This window comes from Chiloscyllium punctatum, chromosome 17 (genome assembly GCF_047496795.1).
Source record: "Chiloscyllium punctatum isolate Juve2018m chromosome 17, sChiPun1.3, whole genome shotgun sequence".
NCBI classification, from domain to species: Eukaryota; Metazoa; Chordata; class Chondrichthyes; order Orectolobiformes; family Hemiscylliidae; genus Chiloscyllium; species Chiloscyllium punctatum.
In genome coordinates, this window is record NC_092755.1 from 22068251 (window position 1) to 22093572 (window position 25322).

The window sequence follows — 25322 nt, forward strand, 5'->3', positions numbered from 1 at the left end:
CCAGTCTCTCTCGCCCCCGGTCTCTCTCGCCCCTGGTCACTCTCTTTGACCCCCCCCCCAGTCTCTCCCGACCCCGGTCTCTCTCTTTGCCCCCCCCGGTCTCTCTCTCGCCCCCGGTCTCTCTCGCCCCCGGTCTCTCTCTCACCCCCGGTCTCTCTCGCCCCTGGTCTCTCTCGCCCCTGGTCACTCTCTTTGCCACACCGGTCTCTCTCGCCCCCAAATCTCTCTCACCCCCAGTCTCTATCACCCCCAGTCTCTCTCGCCCCCGGTCACTCTCGCCACTGGTCTCTCTCGTTGCCACCCCACTCTCTCTTGCCCCCAGTCTCTCTCTTTGCCCCCCCGGTCTCTCTCGCCCCCGGTCTCTCTCTTTGCCCCCCCCGGTCTCTCTCGCTCCCGGTCTCTCTCTTTGCCCCCCCCCCGGTCTCTCTCTCGCCCCCGGTCTCTCTCGCCCCTGGTTACTCTCTTTGCCACCCCGGTCTCTCTCGTCCCCGGTCTCTCTCTCGTCCCCGGTCTTTCTCGTCCCCGATCTCTCTCGTCCCCGGTCTTTCTCGTCCCCGGTCTCTCTCGCCCCTGGTCTCTCTCTTTGCCACCCCAGTCTCTCTTGCCCCCAGTCTCTCTCTTTGCCCCCCCCGGTCTCTGTCGCCCCCGGTCTCTCTCGCCCCCGGTCTCTCTCACCACCCCGGTCTCTCTCACCCCCCCAGTCTCTCTCGCCACCCCGGTCTCTCTCACCCCCCCCGGTCTCTCTCACCCCCGGTCTCTCTCGCCACCCCGCTCTCTCTCACCCCCGGTCTCTCTCGCCCCCGGTCTCTCTCACCACCCCGGTCTCTCTCGCCCCCGGTCTCTTTCGCCACTCCGGTCTCTCTCACCCCCGGTCTCTCTCGCCACCCCGGTCTCTCTCACCCCCGGGCTCTCTCGCCCCCGGTGTCTTTCTTTGCCCCCCACCCCCGGTCTCTCTCCCCCCGGTCTCTCTCTTTATCCCCCCCAGTCTCTCTCGCCCCCAGTCTCTCTCACCTCCGGTGTCTCTCTTTGACCCCACCCCCGGTCTCTCTCACCCCCGTCTCTCTCCTTGCCCCCCCGTTCTCTCTCACCCCCGGTCTCTCTCTTTATCCCCCCCCAGTCTCTCTCACCCCCAGTCTCTCTCTTTATCCCCCCCAGTCTCTCACCCCCGGTCTCTCTCTTTATCCCCCCCAAGTCTCTCGCACCCCCGATCTCTCTCACCCCCGGTGTCTCTTGCCACCCCAGTCTCTCTCTTTGCCCCCCCCGGTCTCTCTCACCCCCGGTCTCTTTCGCCACCCCCGTACGCTATCTCGCCGCCCTGGTCTCTCTCACCCCCGGTCTCTCTCTTTGTCCCCCTGGTCTCTATCACCCCCGGTCTCTCTCTCGCCCCCGGTCTCTCTCTTTGCCCCCCTGGTCTCTCTCGCCCCCGGTCTCTCTCTTTGCCCCCCTCGGTCTCTCTCGCCCCCCGGTCTCTCTCTTGGCGCCCTTTGAACCCCGGTCTCTCTCGCCATCCCCCGGTCTCACTCGTTCCCGGTCTCTCTCGCCCCCGGTCTCTCTCGCCCCCGGTCTCTCTCGCCCCCGGTCTCTCTCGCCCCCGGTCACTCTCGCTGCCCCCCGGTCTCTCTCGCTCCGAGCCTTTATCGCCCCCCCCCGGTCTCTCTTGCCCCCGTCTGTCTCCTTGCCCCCCCGGTCTCTCTCACCCCCGGTCTCTCTCGCCCCTGTTGTCATTTGCCACCCCAGTCTCTCTCTTTGCCCCCCCGGTCTCTCTCTCGCCCCTGGTCTCTCTCATCCCCTGCCTCTCTCCCCACTGGGCTCGCTCGCCCCCGGTCTCTCTCTCTCGCTCCCGGTCTCTCTCACCCCCGGTCTCTCTCACACCCGATCTCTCTCACCCCCGGTCTCTCTCTCGCCCCCGGTCTCTCTCGCCCCTGGTTACTCTCTTTGCCACCCCTGTCTCTCTCACCCCCGGTCTCTCTCATCCCTGGTCTGTCTCATCCCCGATCTCTCTCGCCCCTGGTCTCTCTCGCCCCTGGTCACTCTCTTTGCCACCCCGGTCTCTCTCGCCCCCCAATCTCTCTCACCCCCAGTCTCTCTCGCCCCCGGTCTCTCTCACCCCTGGTCACTCTCTTTGCCCCCCCCCAGTCTCTCCCGACCCCGGTCTCTCTCTTTGCCCCCCCCGGTCTCTCTCTCGCCCCTGGTCTCTCTCGCCCCGGTTACTCTCTTTGCCACCCCTGTCTCTCTCGCCCCCGGTGTCTCTCGCCACCGGTCACTCTCTCGCCCCCGGTCTCTCTCACCCCTGGTCACTCTCTTTGCCACACCGGTCTCTCTCGCCCCCCAATCTCTCTCACCCCCAGTCTCTCTCACCCCCAGTCTCTCTCGCCCTCGGTCTCTCTCGCCCCTGGTCTCTCTCTCTTTGCCACCCCAGTCTCTCTTGCCCCCAGTCTCTCTCTTTGCCCCCCCCCGGTCTCTGTCGCCCCCGGTCTCTCTCTTTGACCCCCCAGGTCTCTCTCGTCCCCGGTCTCTCTCCTTGCCCCCCCCCGGTCTCTCTCGCCCCCGGTCTCTCTCTTTGCCACCCCCGGTCTCTCTCACCCCCGGTCTCTCTCTTTGCCCCTCACCCCCGGTCTCTCTCGCCCTGGTCAGTTTCTTTGCCCGCCCAGGTCTCTCTCGCCCCTGGTCACTTTCTTTGCCCACCCCCCCCCGGTCTCTCTTGCCGCTCCCGGGATCTCTCGACCACGGTCGCTCTCTTTGCCCCCCCCAGACTCTCTCACCCCCGGTCTCTCTCTTTGCCCCCCCAGTCTCTCTCGCCCCCAGTCTCTCTTGCCTCCGGTCATTCTCTCTCGCGCCCGGTCTCTCTCGCCGCCCCCCAGCAGTCTCTCTCGCTGCCTTCCCCCCCGGTCTCCCTTGCCCCCAGTCTCTCTCGCCACCCCCGTCTCTCTCCTTGCCCCCCTTGGTCTCTCTCGTCCCCGTTCTCTCTCTTTGCTCCCCTGGTCTCTATCGCCCCCGGTCTCTCTCTTTGCCCCCCCCCGGTCTCTCTCACCCCCGGTCTCTCTCGCTCCCCCCCCGGTCTCTCTCACCCCCGGTCTCTCTCACCCCCCGGTCTCTCTCTTTGCACCCCCCGGTCTCTCTCACCCCCGGTCTCTCTCACCCCCCGGTCTCTCTCTTTGCAACCCCTAGTCTCTCTCACCCCTGGTCTCTCTTGCCCCTGGTCTCTCTCTTTGCCCCCCTCCGGTCTCTCTCGCCCCCGGTCCCTCTCTTTGCACCCCCCGGACTCTCTCACCCCCGGTCTCTCTCACCCCCGGTTTCTCTCTTTGCCCCCCCCCGGTCTCTCTCACCCCGGTCTCTCTCGCCCCTGGTCACTTTCTTTGACCCCCCCCCAGTCTCTCTCGCCCCCAGTCTCTCTTGCCGCCCCCGATGTCTCTTGCCCCCGGTCTCTCCCTTTGCCACCCCGGTCTCTCTCTTTGGCCCCCGGTCTCTCTCGACTCCGGTCTCTCTCTTGCGCCCGTTCGCTCTCGCCGCCCCCCACCAGTCTCTCTCGCCGCCCACCCCCACGGTCTCCCTTACCCCCAGTCTCTCCCGACCCCGGTGTCACTCTTGCCGCCCCCTGGTCTCTCTCACCCCCGGTCTCTCTCACCCCCGGTCTCTCTCGCCCCCGGTCTCTCTCGCCCCCGGTTTCTCTCGCCCCCGGTCTCACTCGCCCCCGGTCTCTCTCGCCCCCGGTTTCTCTCGCCCCCGGTCTCACTCGCCCCCGGTCTCTCTCGCCCCCGGTCTCTCTCGCCCCCGGTCTCACTCGCCCCCGGTCTCTCTCGCCCCCGGTCTCTCTCGCCCCCGGTCTCTCTCTCTCGCCCTCAGTCTCTCTCGCCCCCGGTCTCTCTCACCCCCGGTCTCTCTCTCGCCCCCGGTCTCTCTCACCCCCGGTCTCTCTCACCCCCGGTCTCTCTCTCGCCCCCGGTCTCTCTCACCCCCGGTCTCTCTCACCCCCGGTCTCTCTCTCGCCCCCAGTCTCTCTCACCCCCGGTCTCTCTCTCTCGCCCCCTGGTCTCTCTCGCCCTCAGTCTCTCTCGCCCCCAGTCTCTCTAACCCCCGGTCTCTCTCTCTCGCCCCCTGGTCTCTCTCGCCCTCAGTCTCTCTCGCCCTCAGTCTCTCTCACCCCCGGTCTCTCTCACCCCCGGTCTCTCTCTCGCCTCCGGTCTCTCTCACCCGCGGTCTCTCTCACCCCCTGGTCTCTCCCGCCCTCAGTCTCTCTCACCCCCAGTCTCTCTCTCTCGCCCCCGGTCTCTCTCTCATCCCCGGTCTCTCTCTCGCCCCCAGTCTCTCTCACCCCCGGTCTCTCTCGCCCCCTGGTCTCTCTCGCCCTCAGTCTGTCTCGCCCCCAGTCTCTCTCACCCCCGGTCTCTCTCACCCCCGGTCTCTCTCGCCCCCTGGTCTCTCTCACCCCCGGTCTCTCTCGCCCCCTGGTCTCTCTCGCCCTCAGTCTCTCTCATCCCTGGTCTCTCTCACCCCCGGTCTCTCTCTCGCCCCCGGTCTCTCTCACCCCCGGTCTCTCTCGCCCCCTTGGTCTCTCTCACCCCCGGTCTCTCTCACCCCCGGTGTCTCTCTCACACCCGGTCTCTCTCACCCCCGGTCTCTCTCTCGCCCTCAGTCTCTCTCATCCCCGGTCTCTCTCGCCCCCGGTCTCTCTCACCCCCGGTCTCTCTCGCCCCCTGGTCTCTCTCGCCCTCAGTCTCTCTCGTCCCCGGTCTCTCTCGCCCCCGGTCTCTCTCGCCCCCGGTCTCTCTCACCCCGGTCTCTCTCGTCCCCGGTCTCTCTCGCCCCCGGTCTCTCTCTCGCCCCCGGTCTCTATTTCACCCCCGGTCTCCCTCTCACCCCCGGTCTCTCTCTCACCCCCAGTCTCTCTCGCCCCCGGTCTCTCTCTCACCCCCGGTCTCTCTCGCCCCCCCGGTCTGTCTCGCCCCCTGGTCTCTCTCACCCCCGGTCTCTCTCGCCCCCTGGTCTCTCTCGCCCTCAGTCTCTCTCGTCCCCCGTCTCTCTCGCCCCCGGTCTCTCTCGTCCCCCGGTCTCTCTCACCCCCAGTCTCTCTCTTGCCCCCTGGTCTCTCTCAGCCCCGGTCTCTCTCGCCCCCCCGGTCTCTCTCGTCCCCTGGTCTCTCTCACCCCCGGTCTCTCTCGCCCCCCGGTCTCTCTCGCCCCCGGTCTCTCTCTTTGCCACCCCCGGTCTCTCTCGCCCCCGGTCTCTCTCTTTGCCCCTCACCCCCGGTCTCTCTCGCCCTGGTCAGTTTCTTTGCCCGCCCCGGTCTCTCTCGCCCCTGCTCACTTTCTTTGCCCACCCCCCCCCGGTCTCTCTTGCCGCTCCCGGGATCTCTCGACCACGGTCGCTCTCTTTGCCCCCCCCCCAGTCTCTCTCACCCCCGGTCTCTCTCTTTGCCCCCCCAGTCTCTCTCGCGCCCGGTCTCTCTCGCCGCCCCCCAGCAGTCTCTCTCGCTGCGTTCCCCCCCCGGTCTCCCTTGCCCCCGGTCTCTCTCGCCACCCCCGTCTCTCTCCTTGCCCCCCTTGGTCTCTCTCGTCCCCGTTCTCTCTCTTTGCTCCCCTGGTCTCTATCGCCCCCGGTCTCTCTCTTTGCCCCCCCCCGGTCTCTCTCGCCCCCGGTCTCTCTCACCCCCGGTCTCTCTCGCCCCCCCCCCCGGTCTCTCTCGCCCCCGGTCTCTCTCTTTGCCCCTCACCCCCGGTCTCTCTCGCCCTGGTCAGTTTCTTTGCCCGCCCCGGTCTCTCTCGCCCCGGTCACTTTCTTTGCCCCCCCCCCGGTCTCTCTTGCCGCTCCCGGGATCTCTCGACCACGGTCGCTCTCTTTGCCCCCCCCAGACTCTCTCACCCCCGGTCTCTCTCTTTGCCCCCCCAGTCTCTCTCGCCCCCAGTCTCTCTTGCCTCCGGTCATTCTCTCTCGCGCCCGGTCTCTCTCGCCGCCCCCCAGCAGTCTCTCTCGCTGCCTTCCCCCCCGGTCTCCCTTGCCCCCGGTCTCTCTCGCCACCCCCGTCTCTCTCCTTGCCCCCCTTGGTCTCTCTCGTCCCCGTTCTCTCTCTTTGCTCCCCTGGTCTCTATCGCCCCCGGTCTCTCTCTTTGCCCCCCCCCCGGTCTCTCTCACCCCCGGTCTCTCTCGCCCCCCCCCCCGGTCTCTCTCACCCCCGGTCTCTCTCACCCCCCGGTCTCTCTCTTTGCACCCCCCGGTCTCTCTCACCCCCGGTCTCTCTCACCCCCCGGTCTCTCTCTTTGCAACCCCCAGTCTCTCTCACCCCCGGTCTCTCTTGCCCCTGGTCTCTCTCTTTGCCCCCCTCCGGTCTCTCTCGCCCCCGGTCCCTCTCTTTGCACCCCCCGGACTCTCTCACCCCCGGTCTCTCTCACCCCCGGTTTCTCTCTTTGCCCCCCCCCGGTCTCTCTCACCCCGGTCTCTCTCGCCCCTGGTCACTTTCTTTGCCCCCCCCCCAGTCTCTCTCGCCCCCAGTCTCTCTTGCCGCCCCCGATGTCTCTTGCCCCCGGTCTCTCCCTTTGCCACCCCGGTCTCTCTCTTTGGCCCCCGGTCTCTCTCGACTCCGGTCTCTCTCTTGCGCCCGGTCTCTCTCGCCGCCCCCCACCAGTCTCTCTCGCCGCCCACCCCCACGGTCTCCCTTACCCCCAGTCTCTCCCGACCCCGGTGTCACTCTTGCCGCCCCCTGGTCTCTCTCACCCCCGGTCTCTCTCACCCCCGGTCTCTCTCACCCCCGGTCTCTCTCGCCCCCGGTTTCTCTCGCCCCCGGTCTCACTCGCCCCCGGTCTCTCTCGCCCCCGGTTTCTCTCGCCCCCGGTCTCACTCGCCCCCGGTCTCTCTCGCCCCCGGTCTCTCTCGCCCCCGGTCTCACTCGCCCCCGGTCTCTCTCGCCCCCGGTCTCTCTCGCCCCCGGTCTCTCTCTCTCGCCCTCAGTCTCTCTCGCCCCCGGTCTCTCTCACCCCCGGTCTCTCTCTCGCCCCCGGTCTCTCTCACCCCCGGTCTCTCTCACCCCCGGTCTCTCTCTCGCCCCCGGTCTCTCTCACCCCCGGTCTCTCTCACCCCCGGTCTCTCTCTCGCCCCCAGTCTCTCTCACCCCCGGTCTCTCTCTCTCGCCCCCTGGTCTCTCTCGCCCTCAGTCTCTCTCGCCCCCAGTCTCTCTAACCCCCGGTCTCTCTCTCTCGCCCCCTGGTCTCTCTCGCCCTCAGTCTCTCTCGCCCTCAGTCTCTCTCACCCCCGGTCTCTCTCACCCCCGGTCTCTCTCTCGCCTCCGGTCTCTCTCACCCCCGGTCTCTCTCACCCCCTGGTCTCTCCCGCCCTCAGTCTCTCTCACCCCCAGTCTCTCTCTCTCGCCCCCGGTCTCTCTCTCATCCCCGGTCTCTCTCTCGCCCCCAGTCTCTCTCACCCCCGGTCTCTCTCGCCCCCTGGTCTCTCTCGCCCTCAGTCTGTCTCGCCCCCAGTCTCTCTCACCCCCGGTCTCTCTCACCCCCGGTCTCTCTCGCCCCCTGGTCTCTCTCACCCCCGGTCTCTCTCGCCCCCTGGTCTCTCTCGCCCTCAGTCTCTCTCATCCCTGGTCTCTCTCACCCCCGGTCTCTCTCTCGCCCCCGGTCTCTCTCACCCCCGGTCTCTCTCGCCCCCTTGGTCTCTCTCACCCCCGGTCTCTCTCACCCCCGGTGTCTCTCTCATCCCCGGTCTCTCTCGCCCCCGGTCTCTCTCACCCCCGGTCTCTCTCGCCCCCTGGTCTCTCTCGCCCTCAGTCTCTCTCGTCCCCGGTCTCTCTCGCCCCCGGTCTCTCTCGCCCCCGCTCTCTCTCACCCCTGGTCTCTCTCGTCCCCGGTCTCTCTCGCCCCCGGTCTCTCTCACCCCTGGTCTCTCTCACCTCCGGTCTCTCTCTCGCCCTCAGTCTCTCTCGCCCCTGGTCTCTCTCTCGCCCTCAGTCTCTCTCGCCCCTGGTCTCTCTCTCGCCCCCGGTCTCTATTTCACCCCCGGTCTCCCTCTCACCCCCGGTCTCTCTCTCACCCCCAGTCTCTCTCGCCCCCGGTCTCTCTCTCACCCCCGGTCTCTCTCGCCCCCCCGGTCTGTCTCGCCCCCTGGTCTCTCTCACCCCCGGTCTCTCTCGCCCCCTGGTCTCTCTCGCCCTCAGTCTCTCTCGTCCCCCGTCTCTCTCGCCCCCGGTCTCTCTCGTCCCCCGGTCTCTCTCACCCCCAGTCTCTCTCTTGCCCCCTGGTCTCTCTCATCCCCGGTCTCTCTCGCCCCCCCGGTGTCTCTCGTCCCCTGGTCTCTCTCACCCCCGGTCTCTCTCGCCCCCTGGTCTCTCTCGCCCTCAGTCTCTCTCGTCCCCGGTCTCTCTCGCCCCCGGTCTCTCTCGCCCCCTGGTCTCTCTCGCCCCCGGTCTCTCTCGCCCCCGGTCTCACTCGCCCCCGGTCTCTCTCGGTGCCTCCGGTCTCTCTCACCCCTGGTCTCTCTCGCTGTCCCCGGTCTCTCTCGCCCCCGATCTCTCTCTTTGCCTCCCCAGTATCTCTCACCCCCGGTCTCTCTCGGTGCCCCCGGTCTCTCTCGCCAGCCCCGGTCTTTCTCGCTGCCCCCGGTCTCTCTTGTCCCCCAGTCTCTCTCTCGCCTCCGGTCTCTCTCTCACCCCCGGTCTCTCTCTCGCCTCCGGTCTCTCTCTCGCCTCCGGTCTCTCTCTCACCCCCGGTCTCTCTCTCACCCCCGGTCTCTCTCTCGCCTCCGGTCTCTCTCTCACCCCCAGTCTCTCTCTCACCCCCGGTCTCACTCGGTGCCCCCGGTCTCTCTCGCCGCCCCCCCAGTCTCTCTCGCCCCCAGTCTCTCTTGTCCCCCGTCTCTCTCGGCGCCCCCAGTCTCTCTCGCCTCCGGTCTCTCTCTCGCCCCCGGGCTCTCTCGCCGCCCCCGGTCTCTCTCAGTGCCCCTGGTCTCTCTCGCCACCCCTGGTCTCTCTCGGTGCCCCCAGTCTCTCTCGCCTCCGGTCTCTCTCTCGCCTCCGGTCTCTCTCTCTCACCCCCGGTCTCTCTCGCTGCCCCCCCAGTCTCTCTCGCCCCCAGTCTCTCTTGTCCCTGGTCTCTCTCGGCGCCCCCAGTCTCTCTCGCCTCCGGTCTCTCTATCGCTCCCGGTCTCTCTCGCCGACCCCCACCAGTCTCTCTCGCCACCCGCCCCCCCCCGGTCTTCTTTACCCCCTGTCTGTCTCACCGCCCCCGTCTCTCTCCTTGCCCCCCTTTGTCTCTCTCGTCCCCGTTCTCTCTCTTTGTTCCCCTGGTCTCTAGCGCCCCCAGTCTCTCTCTTTGCCCCCCCCCCAGTCTCTCTCACCCCGGTCTCTCTCGCCCCCCGTCTCTCTCTTTGCCCCCCACCCCCAGTCTCTCTCGCCCCTGGTCTCTTTCTTTGCCCCCCCCAGTCTCTCTCCCTGCCCCTGGTTTCTATCTCGCCGCCCCCGGTCTCTCTCTTTGCCCCCCCGGTCTCTCTTGCCCCCGGTCTCTCTCTTTGCCCCCCCGGTCTCTCTCGCCCCCGGTCTCTCTCTTTGCCCCCCCGGTCTCTCTTGCCCCCGGTCTCTCTCTTTGCCCCCCCCAGTCTCTCTCTCTCGCCCCCGGTCTCTCTCTCATCACCCCCGGTCTCTCTCTCACCCCCCGGTCTCTCTCTTGCCCCCGGTCTCTCTCGCCCCCGGTCTCTCTCGCCCCCGGTCTCTCTCGCTGCCACCTGGTCTGTCTCACTCCGTGTCTTTCTCGCCACCCCCTGTCTCTCTCGACCCCGGTCTCTCTCTTTGCCCCCCTGGTCTCTCTCGCCCCCGGTCTCTCTCTTTGCCCCCCCGGTCTCTCTCGCCCCCGGTCTCTCTCTTTGCCCCCCCGGTCTCTCTTGCCCCCGATCTCTTTCGCCGCCCCGGTCTCTCTCGCCCCTGGTCTCTCTCTTTGCCCCCCTGGTCTCTCTCACCCCCGGTCTCTCTCGCCTCCGGTCTCTCTCTTTGCCCCCCCCGATCTCCCTCTCCCCCGGTCTCTCTTTGCCCCCCACCCCGGGTCTCACTCGCCCCTGGTCTCTCTCACCCCCGGTCTCTCTCCCCGCCCCTGGTCTCTATCTTGCCACCCCCAGTCTCTCTTGCCCCCGTTCTCTCTCGCCGCCCCCGGTCTCTCTTGCCCCCTCTCTTTGCCCCCCCCCGTCTCTCTCACCCACAGTCTCTCTCGCCGCCCCGGTCTCTCTCTTTGCCCCCCCCCCCCCGTCTCTCTCACTCACTCACAGTCTCTCTCGCCGCCCCAGTCTCTCTCTTGCCCCCTGTCTCTCTCTTTGGCCCCCCGGTCTCTCTCGCCCCCAGTCTCTCTCTTTGGCCCCTGGGTCTGTCTCACTCCAGGTCTCTCTCTTTGCCCCCCCCGGTCTCTCTCGCCCCCGGGCTGACTCGCCCCAGGTCTCTCGCACCCCAACCCCCCAGACTCTCTCTTCCATGGTCTCTTTCGCCCCCTGGTCTCTCTCGCCCCCGGTCTCTCTTGTCGCCCCCTGTCTCTCGTCAATCCTGGTGTCTCGTCCCCACCTGTCTCTCTCGCCCCGGTCACTCGCTCCAAGTTTCTCTCGTCACTCCCTCTCTCGTCCCCAGTTTCTCTTGCCCCAGGTCTCTCTGTTAAACCCTGGCCTGTCTCGCCCCGATCTCTCTCGCCCCCCCCCCCCCACGGTCTATCTCACCCCCAGTCTCTCTCTTTGCCCCCCGGGTCTGTCTCAATCCTGGTCTCTCCCTTTGCCCCCCGGTCTCTCTCACCCCCAGTCTCTCTCTTTGCCCCCCAGGTCTCTCGCACCCCAACCCCCCAGTCTCTCTCTTCCACGGTCTCTTTCGCCCCCTGGTCTCTCTCGCCCCCGGTCTGTTATGTCGCCCCCGGTCTCACTCGCGCACAGTCTCTCTCCTCGCCCCCGGTCTCTCTCTCGCCCCCTATCGCCCCCACGTCTCTTTCGCCACGGTCTCTCTCTCTCGACCCCTGGTCTCTCTCTTTGACCCCCCCCCCCGGTCTCCCTCACCCCAAGTCTCTCTTGCCGCCCCCGGTCTCTCTCGCTGCCCCCCCGGCCTCTCTCGCCCCCGGTCTCTCTCTCTCTCCCACTCTCTCTCTCGCCCCTGGTCTCTCTCGCCCCCTCCGGTCTGTCTTGCCCCCTGTCTCCCTTTGCCCCCATCTCTCTCTCTTGCCCCTGGTCTCTCTCACCCTCGGTCTCTCTTGTCACACCCTCTTTCTCACTCCCGGTCTCTCTTGCCCCCAGTCTCTCATCACCCCCGGTGTCTCTCCCCCAGTCTCTCTCACCCAGAGTCTCTCTCGCCTCCGGTCTATCTCATTGCTCCCTGTCTCTCTTGCACCCGGCCTCTCTTGCTTCCCGGCCTCTCGCCCCAGTCACTCACCCCCAGTCTTTCTTACACTCGTTTCTCATCACCCCAGGTGTCTCACCCACAGTCTCTCTTGCCCCTGGTGTGTCTCATTGCCCACAGTCTCTTTAGCACCTGGCCTCTCTCACTTCTCAGCCTCTCTCGTTCCTGGTCTCTCTCTTGCCCCCGGTCTTTCTAGCCCCCTGGTCTCTCTCGCAAACCCGTTTCTCTCGCTCCTCGGTCTCTCTCGCTCCCCGGTCTCTCTCACCCGCAGTCTCTCTCACCCCCAGTCTGTTTTATCGACCTCCCGGTCTCTCTCTTGTCCCTGGTCTGTTTCGTCGTCCTGGTCTCTCTTGTCAACCCTGCTCTCTCGTCCCTGGTCTCTCTTGTCCCCAGTCACTTTCGCCCCCGGTCTCTCTCACCCCCGGTCTCTCTTGTTGCCCCCTGTCTCTCGTCACCTCCGGCCTCTCTCGCTCCCAGTGTCTCTCGCCCCAGTGCTCTCTCGCTTCCCACCCCCCCGACCCCCCCTAGTTTCAAGCCCCCCAGTCTCTCTTGCCGCCTTTCTCTTTTGGCTCCCCCACCAGTCTCTCTCGCCCCCAGTCTCATGCCACCACCCGGTTATCTCTCACCCCGCAGGTCTCTCTCGTCATCCCCTTTCTCTAGCCCCCAGTCTCTCTCTCGCCCTCTGGTCTCTCTCGCCCCAGTCTCTCTCTCACCTCCCAGTCTCTCTCGTACCCGGTCTCTCTCACCTCCCCCGCCCCGATCTCTCTCTCTCGCCCCCCACTCTCTCTTGCTCTCACCTCCCGGTCTCTCTCGCACCAGGTCTCTCTCATTGCCCCCGGTCTCTCTCACCGCCCCGTCACCCCCTGGTCACTCTCGCCACGGGCTCTCACCCCTGGTCTCTCTCTCACCCCCCCACTCTCTCTCGCCCCAGTCTCTCTCTCGCCTCCCGGTCTCACACGCACCAGGTCTCTCTCGTTGCCCCCGGTCTCTCTCACCCCCTGTCTCTCTTGATGCCCCCGGTCTCTCGTCCCACCCGGTGTTTTGCCCCCAGTCTCTCTTCTCCCCATCTCTCTCTTGCCCACAGTCTCTCTTGTCACCCCCCTCTCTCTTGCCTGCGTCTCTCTCACCCCCCCCGTTCTCTGTTGCCGCCCCCGGTGTCTTGCACCCAATCTCTCTTCGCCCCCACCCTCCCCGTCTCTCTCACCCCCGGTCTCTCTCACCCACGGTCTCTCTCACCCCCGGTCTCTCTCACCCCCTGTCTCTCTCACCCCCGGTCTCTCTCACCCCCAGTCTCTCTCTCTCACCCCCGGTCTCTCTCACCCCCGGTCTCTCTCACCCCCGGTCTGTCTCACCCCCAGTCTCTCTCTCTCACACCCGGTCTCTCTTCTCTCTCACCCCCGGTCTCTCTCACCCCCGGTCTCTCTCACCTCCGGTCTCTCTCTTTGCCCTCGGTCTATCGCCCCCTGGTCACTCTCGCCAACACTCTCTCTCAAGGCCCCTGGTCTCTCTTCACCCTCAGTCTCTCTCTCGCCCCCAGTCTCTCTCTCTTTGCCCCACCGGTCTCTCTCTCCCATTCCCGGTCTCTCTCTCCCCGGGTCTCTCTCGTCCCCCGTCTCTCTTGACACCCACCTCTCTTGCCCCCGGTCTCTCTCGCCCCCAGTCTCTCTGACCCCCCGTGTCTCTCTTGCCCACGGTCTCTCTCACACCCCGGTCTCTCTCGCCGACGGTCTCTCTCAACCCCGGTGTCTCATCGCCGTCAGCCTCTCATTGACCCAGTCTCTCATCACACGCAGTCTCTCGACCCGGTCTCTCTCTCCACCGGTCTCTAACTCTCCCCGGTCTCTCTCTCCCCTGGTCTCTAACTCTCCCCGGTCTCTCTCTCCCCCGGTCGCTAAATCTCCCCGGTTTCTCCTCGCCCCCTGTCTCTAACTCTCCCCGGTCTCTCTCAGCCCCGGTCTCTAACTCTCCCCGGTCTCTCTCTCCCCTGGTCTCTAACTCTCCCCGGTCTCTCTCTCCCCCGGTCGCTAAATCTCCCCGGTTTCTCCTCGCCCCCTGTCTCTAACTCTCCCCGGTCTCTCTCAGCCCCGGTCTCTAACTCTCCCCGGTCTCTCTCGCCCCCGGTCTCTAACTCTCCCCGGTCTCTCTCGCCCCCGGTCTCTAACTCCCCGGTTTCTCCTCGCCCCCGTCTCTATCTCTCTCCAGTCTCTCTCGCCCCCGGTCTCTAACTCTCCCCGCTTTCTCCTCGCCCCCTGTCTCTAACTCTCCCCGGTCTCTCTCACCCCCTGTCTCTAACTCTCCCCAGTCTCTCTCTCCCCTGGTCTCTAACTCTCCCCGGTCTCTCTCACCCCCTGTCTCTAACTCTCCCCAGTCTCTCTCTCCCCTGGTCTCTAACTCTCCCCGGTCTCTCTCGCCCCCTGTCTCTAACTCTCCCCGGTCTCTCTCGCCCCCGGTCTCTAACTCTCCCCAGTTTCTCCTCGCCCCTGGTCTCTAACTCTCCCCGGTCTCTCTCTCGCACCCTGTCTCTATCTCTCCCTGGTCTCTCTCTCGCCCCCTGTCTCTAACTCTCCCTGGTCTCTCTCTCCCCCGGTCTCTAAATCTCCCCGGTCTCTCTCGCCCCCGGTCTCTAACTCTCCCTGGTCTCTCTCTCCCCTGGTCTCTAACTCTCCCCGGTCTCTCTCTCCCCTGGTCTCTAACTCTCCCCAGTCTCTCTCTCCCCTGGTCTCTAACTCTCCCCGGTCTCTCTCGCCCCCGGTCTCTAACTCTCCCCGGTTTGTCCTTGCCCCCAGTCTCTAACTCTCCCCAGTCTCTACCTCTCCCCAGTCTCTACCTCTCCCCAGTCTCTCTCGCCCCCTGTCTCTAACTCTCCCCGGTCTCTCTCTCCCCCGGTCTCTAACTCTCCCTGGTCTCTCTCTCCCCTGGTCTCTAACTCTCCCCAGTCTCTCTCTCCCCTGGTCTCTAACTCTCCCCGGTCTCTCTCGCCCCCGGTCTCTAACTCTCCCCGGTTTGTCCTTGCCCCCAGTCTCTAACTCTCCCCAGTCTCTAACTCTCCCCGGTCTCTCTCGCCCCCAGTCTCTAACTCTCCCCGGTCTCTCTCGCCCCCGGTCTCTAACTCTCCCTGGTCTCTCTCACCCCCGGCCTCTAACTCTCCCCAGTTTCTCCTCGCCCCTGGTCTCTAACTCTCCCCGGTCTCTCTCTCGCACCCTGTCTCTAACTCTCCCCTGTCCCTCTCTCGCCCCCTGTCTCTAAATCTCCCCGGTCTCTCTCTCCCCTGGTCTCTAACTCTCCCCGGTCTCTCTCTCCCCTGGTCTCTAAATCTCCCCGGTCTATCTCGCCCCTGGTCTCTAACTCTCCCCGGTCTCTCTCACCACCTGTCTCTATCTCTCCCCAGTCTCTCTCTCCCCCTGTCTCTAACTCTCATCGGTCTCTCTCGCGCCCGGTCTCTAACTCTCCCCAGTCTCTCTTGCCACCTGTCTCTAACTCTCCCCGGTCTCTCTCGCGCCCGGTCTCTAACTCTCCCCGGTCTCTCTCTCCCCTGGTCTCTAACTCTCCCCGGTCTCTCTCGCGCCCGGTCTCTAACTCTCCCCGGTCTCTCTCGCGCCCGGTCTCTGACTCTCCCCGGTCTCTCTCGCGCCCGGTCTCTGACTCTCCCCGGTCTCTCTCACCCCCAGTCTCTAACTCTCCCCTGGTCTCGCTCGCCCCCGGTCACTAACTCTCCCCGGTCTCTCTCGCCCCTGTTCTTTAACTCTCCCCAGTCTCGCTCTCCCCCGGTCTCTAACTCTCCCCGGTTTCTCCTCGCCCCTGGTCTCTAACTCTCCCCGGTCTCTCACACCCCCTGTCTCTATCTCTCTCCAGTCTCTCTCGCCCCCGGTCTCTAACTCTCCCCGGTCTCTCTCTCCCCCGGTCTCTAAATCTCCCCGGTCTCTCTCGCCCCCGGTCTCTAACTCTCCCCGGTCTCTCTCTCCCCTGGTCTCTAACTCTCCCCGGTCTCTCTCTCCCCTGGTCTCTAACTCTCCCCGGACTCTCTCGCCCCATGTCTATAACTCTCCCCGGTTTCTCCTCGCCCCCGGTCTCTAACTCTCCCCGGTCTCTCTCACCCCCTGTCTCTAACTCTCCCCGGTCTCTCTCACCCCCGGTCTCTAACTCTCCCCGGTCTCTCTCACCCCCTGTCTCTAACTCTCCCCGGTCTCTCTCTCCCCCTGTCTCTAACTCTCCCTGGTTTGTCCTTGCCCCCGGTCTCTAACTCTTCCCCGGTCTCTCTCGACCCCTGTCTCTAACTCTCCCCGGTCTCTCTCGCCCCCGGTCTCTAACTCTCCCGGGTTTCTCCTCGCCCCCTGTCTCTAATTCTCCCTGGTCTCTCTCGCCCCCGGTCTCTCACTCTCCCCGGTCTCTCTCACCCCCCGGTCTCCAACTCTCCCCAGTCTCTCTCACCCCCCGTCTCTAACTCTCCCCGGTCTCTCTCTCCCCTCGTCTCTAACTCTCCCCGGTCTCTCTCACCCCCGGTCTCTAACTCTCCCCGGTTTCTCCTCGCCCCCTGTCTCTAACTCTCCCCGGTCTCTCTCTCCCCTGGTCTCTAACTCTCCCCGGTCTCTCTTTCCCCCGGTCTCTAACTCTCCCCGGTCTATCTCGCCCCTGGTCTCTACCTCTCCCCGGTCTCTCTCGCCACCTGTCTCTAACTCTCCCCGGTCTCTCTCTCCCCTAGTCTCTATCTCCCCGGTTTCTCCTCGCCCCTGGTCTCTAACTCTCCCCGGTCTCTCTCGGCCGCGGTCTCTAACTCTCCCCGGTCTCTCTCGCCCCCTGTCTCTAACTCTCCCCTGGTCTCTCTCGCCCCCTGTCTCTAACTCTCCCCGGTCTCTCTCGGCCCCGGTCTCTAACTCTCCACGTCTCTCTCGCGCCCGGTCTCTAACTCTCCCCGGTCTCTCTCGCCCCCTGTCTCTAACTCTCCCCGGTCTCTCTCGCCCCCTGTCTCTAACTCTCCCCAGTCTCTCTCGCCCCCAGTCTCTAACTCTCCCCGGTCTCTCTCACCCCCCGTCTCTAACTCTCCCCTGGTCTCTCTCTCCCCTAGTCTCTATCTCCCCGGTCTCTCTCACCCCCTGTCTCTAACTCTCCCCGGTCTCTCTCGCGCCCGGTCTCTAACTCTCCCCGGTCTCTCTCGCCCCCTGTCTCTAACTCTCCCCGGTTTCTCATCGCCCCCTGTCTCTATCTCTCTCTAGTCTCTCTCGCCACCGGTCTCTAACTCCCCTGGTCTCTCTTGCCCCTGGTCCTTAACACTCCCCGGTCTCGCTCTCCCCCGCTCTCTAACTCTCCCCGGTTTCTCCTCGACCCCTGTCTCTATCTCTCTCCAGTCTCTCTCGACCCCTGTCTCTAACTCTCCCCGGTCTCTCTCACCCCCTGTCTCTAACTCTCCCCGGTCTCTCTCGCGCCCGGTCTCTAACTCTCCCCAGTCTCTCTCGCCCCCTGTCTCTAACTCTCCCCGGTTTCTCATCGCCCCCTGTCTCTATCTCTCTCTAGTCTCTCTCGCCACCGGTCTCTAACTCCCCTGGTCTCTCTTGCCCCTGGTCCTTAACACTCCCCGGTCTCGCTCTCCCCCGGTCTCTAACTCTCCCCGGTCTCTCTCGCCCCCGGTCTCTAAATCTCCCCGGTCTCTCTCGTCCCCGGTCTCTAACTCTCCCCGGTCTCTCTCTCCCCTGGTCTCTAACTCTCCCCGGTTCTCTCGCCCCCGGTCTATAACTCTCCCCGGTTTCTCCTCGCCCCCTGTCTCTAACTCTCCCCAGTCTCGCTCTCCCCCGGTCTCTAACTCTCCCCAGTTTCTCCTCGCCCCTGGTCTCTAACTTTCCCCGGTCTCTCTCTCGCACCCTGTCTCTAACTCTCCCCTGTCTCTCTCTCGCCCAATATCTCAAACTCTCCCCGGTCTCTCTCTCCCCCGGTCTCTAAATCTCCCCGGTCTCTCTGCCCCCGGTCTCTAACTCTCCCCGGTCTCTCTCTCCCCCGGTCTCTAAATCTCCCCGGTCTCTCTGCCCCCGGTCTCTAACTCTCCCCGGTCTCTCTCTCCCCTGGTCTCTAACTCTCCCCGGTCTCTCTCTCCCCTGGTCTCTAACTCTGCCCGGTCTCCCTCGCCCCCGGTCACTAACTCTCCCCGGTCTCTCTCACCCCCCGGTCACTAACTCTCCCCGGTCTCTCTCTCCCCTGGTCTCTAACTCTCCCCGGTCCCTCTCTCCCCTGGTCTCTAACTCTCCCCAGTCTCTCTCGCCCCCGGTCTCTAACTCTCCCCAGTTTCTCCTTGCCCCCTGTCTCTAACTCTCCCCGGTCTCTCTCGCCCCCGGTCTCTCACTCTCCCCGGTCTCTCTCTCCCCCGGTCTCTAACTCTTCCCCGGTCTCTCTCGACCCCTGTCTCTACCTCTCCCCGGTCTCTCTCGCCCCCGGTCTCTAACTCTCCCCGGTCTCTCTCTCCCCTGGTCTCTAACTCTCCCCAGTCTCTCTCGCCCCCAGTCTCTAACTCTCCCCGGTCTCTCTCGCCCCCTGTCTCTAACTCTCCCCGGTCTCTCTCGCCCCCAGTCTCTAACTCTCCCCGGTCTCTCTCACCACCTGTCTCTAACTCTCCCCGGTCTCTCTCTCCCCCGGTCTCTAACTCTCCCCAGTTTCTCCTCGCCCCCGGTCTCTAACTCTCCCCAGTCTCTCTCGGCCCCGGTCTCTAACTCTCATCGGTCTCTCTCGCGCCCGGTCTCTAACTCTCCCCAGTCTCTCTTGCCACCTGTCTCTAACTCTCCCTGGTCTCTCTCACCACCTATCTCTAACTCTCCCCGGTCTCTCTCGCGCCCGGTCTCTAACTCTCCCCAGTCTCTCTCGCCACCTGTCTCTAACTCTCCCCAGTCTCTCTCGGCCCCGGTCTCTAACTCTCATCGGTCTCTCTCGCGCCCGGTCTCTAACTCTCCCCAGTCTCTCTTGCCACCTGTCTCTAACTCTCCCTGGTCTCTCTCACCACCTATCTCTAACTCTCCCCAGTCTCTCTCGCGCCCGGTCTCTAACTCTCCCCGGTCTCTCTCACCACCTGTCTCTAACTCTCCCCAGTCTCTCTCGCCCCCAGTCTCTAACCCTCCCCAGTCTCTCTCTCCCCCTGTCTCTAACTCTCCGCAGTCTCTCTCGCCCCCTGTCTCTAACTCTCCCCAGTCTCTCTCACCCCCTGTCTCTAACCCTCCCCAGTCTCTCTCACCCCCTGTCTCTAACTCTCCCCGGTCTCTCATCGCCCCGGTCTCTCTCTCCCCTCGCTCTCTCTCACCCCCCGTCTCTCTCTCACCCCCAGTCTCTCTCACCCCCAGTCTCTCTCACCCCCAGTCTCTCTCACCCCCCGTCTCTCTCTCCCCTCGATCTCTCTCACCCCCTGGGTCTCTCTTGTCCTTGTTCTCTCTCGCCCCCAGTCTCTCTCACCCCCAGTCTCTCTCGCCCCCAGTCTCTCTCACCCCCAGTCTCTCTCACCCCCTGGGTCTCTCTTGTCCTTGTTCTCTCTCGCCCCCAGTCTCTCTCACCCCCAGTCTCTCTCGCCCCCAGTCTCTCTCACCCCCAGTCTCTCTCGCCCCCAGTCTCTCTCACCCCCAGTCTCTCTCACCCCCAGTCTCTCTCACCCCCAGTCTCTCTCACCCCCAGTCTCTCTCGCCCCCGGTCTCTCTCACCCCCAGTCTCTCTCGCCCCCAGTCTCTCTCACCCCCAGTCTCTCTCACCCCCAGTCTCTCTCGCCCCCAGTCTCTCTCACCCCCAGTCTCTCTCGCCCCCAGTCTCTCTCACCCCCAGTCTCTCTCGCCCCCAGTCTCTCTCACCCCCAGTCTCTCTCGCCCCCAGTCTCTCTCACCCCCAGTCTCTCTCACCCCCAGTCTCTCTCACCCCCAGTCTCTCTCACCCCCGGTCTCTCTCGCCCCCGGTCTCTCTCACCCCCAGTCTCTCTCGCCCCCAGTCTCTCTCACCCCCAGTCTCTCTCGCCCCCAGTCTCTCTCACCCCCAGTCTCTCTCACCCCCAGTCTCTCTCGCCCCCAGTCTCTCTCACCCCCAATCTCTCTCACCCCCAGTCTCTCTCGCCCCCAGTCTCTCTCACCCCCAGTCTCTCTCACCCCCAGTCTCTCTCACCCCCAGTCTCTCTCGCCCCCGGTCTCTCTCACCCCCAGTCTCTCTCGCCCCCAGTCTCTCTCACCCCCAGTCTCTCTCGCCCCCAGTCTCTCTCACCCCCAGTCTCTCTCACCCCCAGTCTCTCTCGCCCCCAGTCTCTCTCACCCCCAGTCTCTCTCACCCCCAGTCTCTCTCGCCCCCGGTCTCTCTCACCCCCAGTCTCTCTCACCCCCTGGGTCTCTCTTGTCCTTGTTCTCTCTCACCCCCAGTCTCTCTCGCCCCCAGTCTCTCTCACCCCCAGTCTCTCTCACCCCCAGTCTCTCTCACCCCCAGTCTCTCTCGCCCCCAGTCTCTCTCACCCCCAGTCTCTCTCACCCCCTGGGTCTCTCTTGTCCTTGTTCTCTCTCGCCCCCAGTCTCTCTCACCCCCAGTCTCTCTCGCCCCCAGTCTCTCTCACCACCAGTCTCTCTCGCCCCCAGTCTCTCTCACCCCCAGTCTCTCTCACCCCCAGTCTCTCTCACCCCCAGTCTCTCTCACCCCCGGTCTCTCTCGCCCCCGGTCTCTCTCACCCCCAGTCTCTCTCGCCCCCAGTCTCTCTCACCCCCAGTCTCTCTCACCCCCAGTCTCTCTCGCCCCCAGTCTCTCTCGCCCCCAGTCTCTCTCGCCCCCAGTCTCTCTCGCCCCCAGTCTCTCTCGCCCCCAGTCTCTCTCGCCCCCAGTCTCTCTCACCCCCAGTCTCTCTCGCCCCCAGTCTCTCTCACCCCCAGTCTCTCTCACCCCCAGTCTCTCTCGCCCCCGGTCTCTCTCACCCCCAGTCTCTCTCGCCCCCAGTCTCTCTCACCCCCAGTCTCTCTCGCCCCCAGTCTCTCTCGCCCCCAGTCTCTCTCACCCCCAGTCTCTCTCACCCCCAGTCTCTCTCGCCCCCAGTCTCTCTCACCCCCAGTCTCTCTCACCCCCAGTCTCTCTCACCCCCGGTCTCTCTCGCCCCCGGTCTCTCTCACCCCCAGTCACTCTCGCCCCCAGTCTCTCTCACCCCCAGTCTCTCTCGCCCCCAGTCTCTCTCACCCCCAGTCTCTCTCACCCCCAATCTCTCTCGCCCCCAGTCTCTCTCACCCCCAGTCTCTCTCACCCCCAGTCTCTCTCACCCCCGGTCTCTCTCACCCCCAGTCTCTCTCACCCCCTGGGTCTCTCTTGTCCTTGTTCTCTCTCACCCCCAGTCTCTCTCGCCCCCAGTCTCTCTCACCCCCAGTCTCTCTCACCCCCAGTCTCTCTCACCCCCAGTCTCTCTCACCCCCCGTCTCTCTCTCCCCTCGATCTCTCTCACCCCCTGGGTCTCTCTTGTCCTTGTTCTCTCTCGCCCCCAGTCTCTCTCTCCCCTCGATCTCTCTCACCCCCAGTCTCTCTCACCCCCAGTCTCTCTCACCCCCAGTCTCTCTCACCCCCAGTCTCTCTCACCCCCAGTCTCTCTCACCCCCAGTCTCTCTCGCCCCCGGTCTCTCTCGCCCCCAGTCTCTCTCTCCCCTCGATCTCTCTCACCCCCAGTCTCTCTCACCCCCAGTCTCTCTCACCCCCAGTCTCTCTCACCCCCAGTCTCTCTCGCCCCCGGTCTCTCTCGCCCCCAGTCTCTCTCTCCCCTCGATCTCTCTCACCCCCAGTCTCTCTCACCCCCAGTCTCTCTCACCCCCAGTCTCTCTCACCCCCAGTCTCTCTCACCCCCAGTCTCTCTCACCCCCAGTCTCTCTCTCCCCTCGCTCTCTCTCACCCCCAGTCTCTCTCTCACCCCCAGTCTCTCTCACCCCCAGTCTCTCTCTCCCCCCCAGTCTCTCTCACCCCCAGTCTCTCTCTCCCCTCGCTCTCTCTCACCCCCAGTCTCTCTCTCACCCCCAGTCTCTCTCACCCCCGGTCTCTCTCTCCCCCCCAGTCTCTCTCACCCCCAGTCTCTCTCTCCCCTCGCTCTCTCTCACCCCCAGTCTCTCTCTCACCCCCAGTCTCTCTCACCCCCAGTCTCTCTCTCCCCCCCAGTCTCTCTCACCCCCAGTCTCTCTCACCCCCAGTCTCTCTCACCCCCAGTCTCTCTCACCCCCAGTCTCTCTCTCCCCTCGCTCTCTCTCACCCCCAGTCTCTCTCTCACCCCCAGTCTCTCTCACCCCCAGTCTCTCTCTCCCCCCCAGTCTCTCTCACCCCCAGTCTCTCTCTCCCCTCGCTCTCTCTCACCCCCAGTCTCTCTCTCACCCCCAGTCTCTCTCACCCCCAGTCTCTCTCTCCCCCCCAGTCTCTCTCACCCCCAGTCTCTCTCACCCCCTGTCTCTCTCATCCCCAGTCTCTCTCTCCCCCCCAGTCTCTCTCACCCCCAGTCTCTCTCACCCCCAGTCTCTCTCACCCCCAGTCTCTCTCACCCCCAGTCTCTCTCACCCCCAGTCTCTCTCTCCCCCCCAGTCTCTCTCACCCCCAGTCTCTCTCTCCCCTCGCTCTCTCTCACCCCCAGTCTCTCTCTCACCCCCAGTCTCTCTCACCCCCAGTCTCTCTCTCACCCCCAGTCTCGCTCTCACCCCCAGTCTCTCTCACCCCCAGTCTCTCTCACCCCCAGTCTCTCTCACCCCCAGTCTCTCTCACCCCCAGTCTCTCTCACCCCCAGTCTCTCTCGCCCCCAGTCTCTCTCGCCCCCAGTCTCTCTCGCCCCCAGTCTCTCTCACCCCCAGTCTCTCTCACCCCCGGTCTCTCTCTCACCCCCAGTCTCTCTCACCCCCAGTCTCTCTCACCCCCAGTCTCTCTCACCCCCAGTCTCTCTCGCCCCCAGTCTCTCTCGCCCCCAGTCTCTCTCACCCCCAGTCTCTCTCACCCCCAGTCTCTCTCACCCCCAGTCTCTCTCTCACCCCCAGTCTCTCTCGCCCCCAGTCTCTCTCGCCCCCAGTCTCTCTCACCCCCGGTCTCTCACACCCCCTGTCTCTCTCACCCCCAGTCTCTCTCACCCCCAGTCTCTCTCACCCCCAGTCTCTCTCACCCCCGGTCTCTCTCACCCCCGGTCTCTCTCACCCCCGGTCTCTCTCTCACCCCCAGTCTCTCTCACCCCCGGTCTCTCTCACCCCCTGTCTCTCTCACCCCCAGTCTCTCTCACCCCCAGTCTCTCTCACCCCCAGTCTCTCTCTCACCCCCAGTCTCTCTCACCCCCAGTCTCTCTCACCCCCGGTCTCTCTCACCCCCGGTCTCTCTCACCCCCGGTCTCTCTCTCACCCCCAGTCTCTCTCACCCCCGGTCTCTCTCACCCCCTGTCTCTCTCACCCCCAGTCTCTCTCACCCCCAGTCTCTCTCACCCCCAGTCTCTCTCTCACCCCCAGTCTCTCTCACCCCCAGTCTCTCTCGCCCCCGGTCTCTCTCACCCCCAGTCTCTCTCGCCCCCAGTCTCTCTCACCCCCAGTCTCTCTCGCCCCCAGTCTCTCTCACCCCCAGTCTCTCTCACCCCCAGTCTCTCTCGCCCCCAGTCTCTCTCACCCCCAGTCTCTCTCACCCCCAGTCTCTCTCACCCCCGGTCTCTCTCACCCCCAGTCTCTCTCACCCCCTGGGTCTCTCTTGTCCTTGTTCTCTCTCACCCCCAGTCTCTCTCGCCCCCAGTCTCTCTCACCCCCAGTCTCTCTCACCCCCAGTCTCTCTCACCCCCAGTCTCTCTCACCCCCCGTCTCTCTCTCCCCTCGATCTCTCTCACCCCCTGGGTCTCTCTTGTCCTTGTTCTCTCTCGCCCCCAGTCTCTCTCTCCCCTCGATCTCTCTCACCCCCAGTCTCTCTCACCCCCAGTCTCTCTCACCCCCAGTCTCTCTCACCCCCAGTCTCTCTCACCCCCAGTCTCTCTCACCCCCAGTCTCTCTCGCCCCCGGTCTCTCTCGCCCCCAGTCTCTCTCTCCCCTCGATCTCTCTCACCCCCAGTCTCTCTCACCCCCAGTCTCTCTCACCCCCAGTCTCTCTCACCCCCAGTCTCTCTCACCCCCAGTCTCTCTCACCCCCAGTCTCTCTCACCCCCGTCTCTCTCACCCCCAGTCTCTCTCACCCCCAGTCTCTCTCTCCCCCCCAGTCTCTCTCGCCCCCAGTCTCTCTCACCCCCGGTCTCTCTCACCCCCCAGTCTCTCTCGCCCCCAGTCTCTCTCGCCCCCAGTCTCTCTCACCCCCAGTCTCTCTCACCCCCCAGTCTCTCTCACCCCCAGTCTCTCTCACCCCCAGTCTCTCTCGCCCCCAGTCTCTCTCACCCCCCAGTCTCTCTCACCCCCAGTCTCTCTCACCCCCAGTCTCTCTCGCCCCCAGTCTCTCTCGCCCCCAGTCTCTCTCGCCCCCAGTCTCTCTCACCCCCAGTCTCTCTCACCCCCAGTCTCTCTCACCCCCCAGTCTCTCTCACCCCCAGTCTCTCTCACCCCCAGTCTCTCTCACCCCCGGTCTCTCTCACCCCACAGTCTCTCTCGCCCCCAGTCTCTCTCGCCCCCAGTCTCTCTCACCCCCAGTCTCTCTCACCCCCCAGTCTCTCTCACCCCCAGTCTCTCTCACCCCCAGTCTCTCTCGCCCCCAGTCTCTCTCACCCCCCAGTCTCTCTCACCCCCAGTCTCTCTCGCCCCCAGTCTCTCTCGCCCCCAGTCTCTCTCACCCCCCAGTCTCTCTCACCCCCAGTCTCTCTCACCCCCCAGTCTCTCTCACCCCCAGTCTCTCTCACCCCCAGTCTCTCTCACCCCCCGTCTCTCTCTTGTCCCTGTTCTCTCTCACCCCCAGTCTCTCTCGCCCCCGGTCTCTCTCACCCCCAGTCTCTCTCACCCCCAGTCTCTCTCGCCCCCAGTCTCTCTCACCCCCAGTCTCTCTCACCCCCAGTCTCTCTCACCCCCAGTCTCTCTCACCCCCCAGTCTCTCTCACCCCCAGTCTCTCTCACCCCCAGTCTCTCTTGTCATCCCCGGTCACTCCTCAGCCCCTCTCTCTTGCTCCCGGCCTCTCTCGCCCCCAGTCTCTCTTGCTCCTTGTCTGTCTCGTTGGCTCCTGTCTTGGTCACCCCCCGGTCTCTCTTCTCGCCCCCTGTCTCTAATTCTCCCCGGTCTCTCTCGCCCCGGTCTCTCTCACCTCTGGTCTCTCATCTCCCCGGGTCTCTCTCTCCCCTTGATCGCTCTCGCCCCCCGGGTCTCTCTTGTTCCTATTCTCTCTCGCCATTTGTCTCTCTTTCGCCCCCGCACTGTCTCACCCTCCCCCCCCCCACTGTCTCTCTCACACACCCCCCCACCCCGGTCTCTCTTGCCTCTGTTCTCTCTCTCCCCTGGTCTCTCTCTCATCCTCCGGTTCCTCTCGCCCCAGTCTTTCTCATCGCCCCTGGTCTCTCTTGCACCCCCCGCGTCTCTCACCCCTGATCTCTCTCACATTTCCTTGTCTCTCATTGCACCCCCCCCCACCCCCCCACCAACTCTCTCTCGCCTCTGTTCTCGCTCACCTCCCCCCGCTCTCTCTCGCCCTCGGTCACTCATCCCCCCCAAGTCTCTCTCTGCCCTCGGTCTATCGCCCCAGTCTCTCTCACCCCCCAGTCTCTCTCTTCACCCCTGGTATCCCTCGTCACCCCCGGTCTCTCTCTCCACCGGTCTCTCGTCATTCCTGGTCTCATTTACGCCCAGTCTCACTTGCCCCCAGTCTCTCTTGCCCCCGGTCTACTCATGTCAACCCCTCTCTCTCACCCCAGGTCTCTCTCTCGCCACTGTTCTCTCTCGCTCCCGGTCTCTCTCAACCCCCAGTCTCTCTTATCACTCCCGGTCTCTCTCACCCCCAGTCTCGCTCGTCACCCCCGGTCTCTCGTCACCCTCTCTCTCTCACCTCCAGTCTCTCGTCGCCCCCCTCTCTCTCTCACCACTCTGTCTCTCTAGCGCCTCTCTCTCTTGC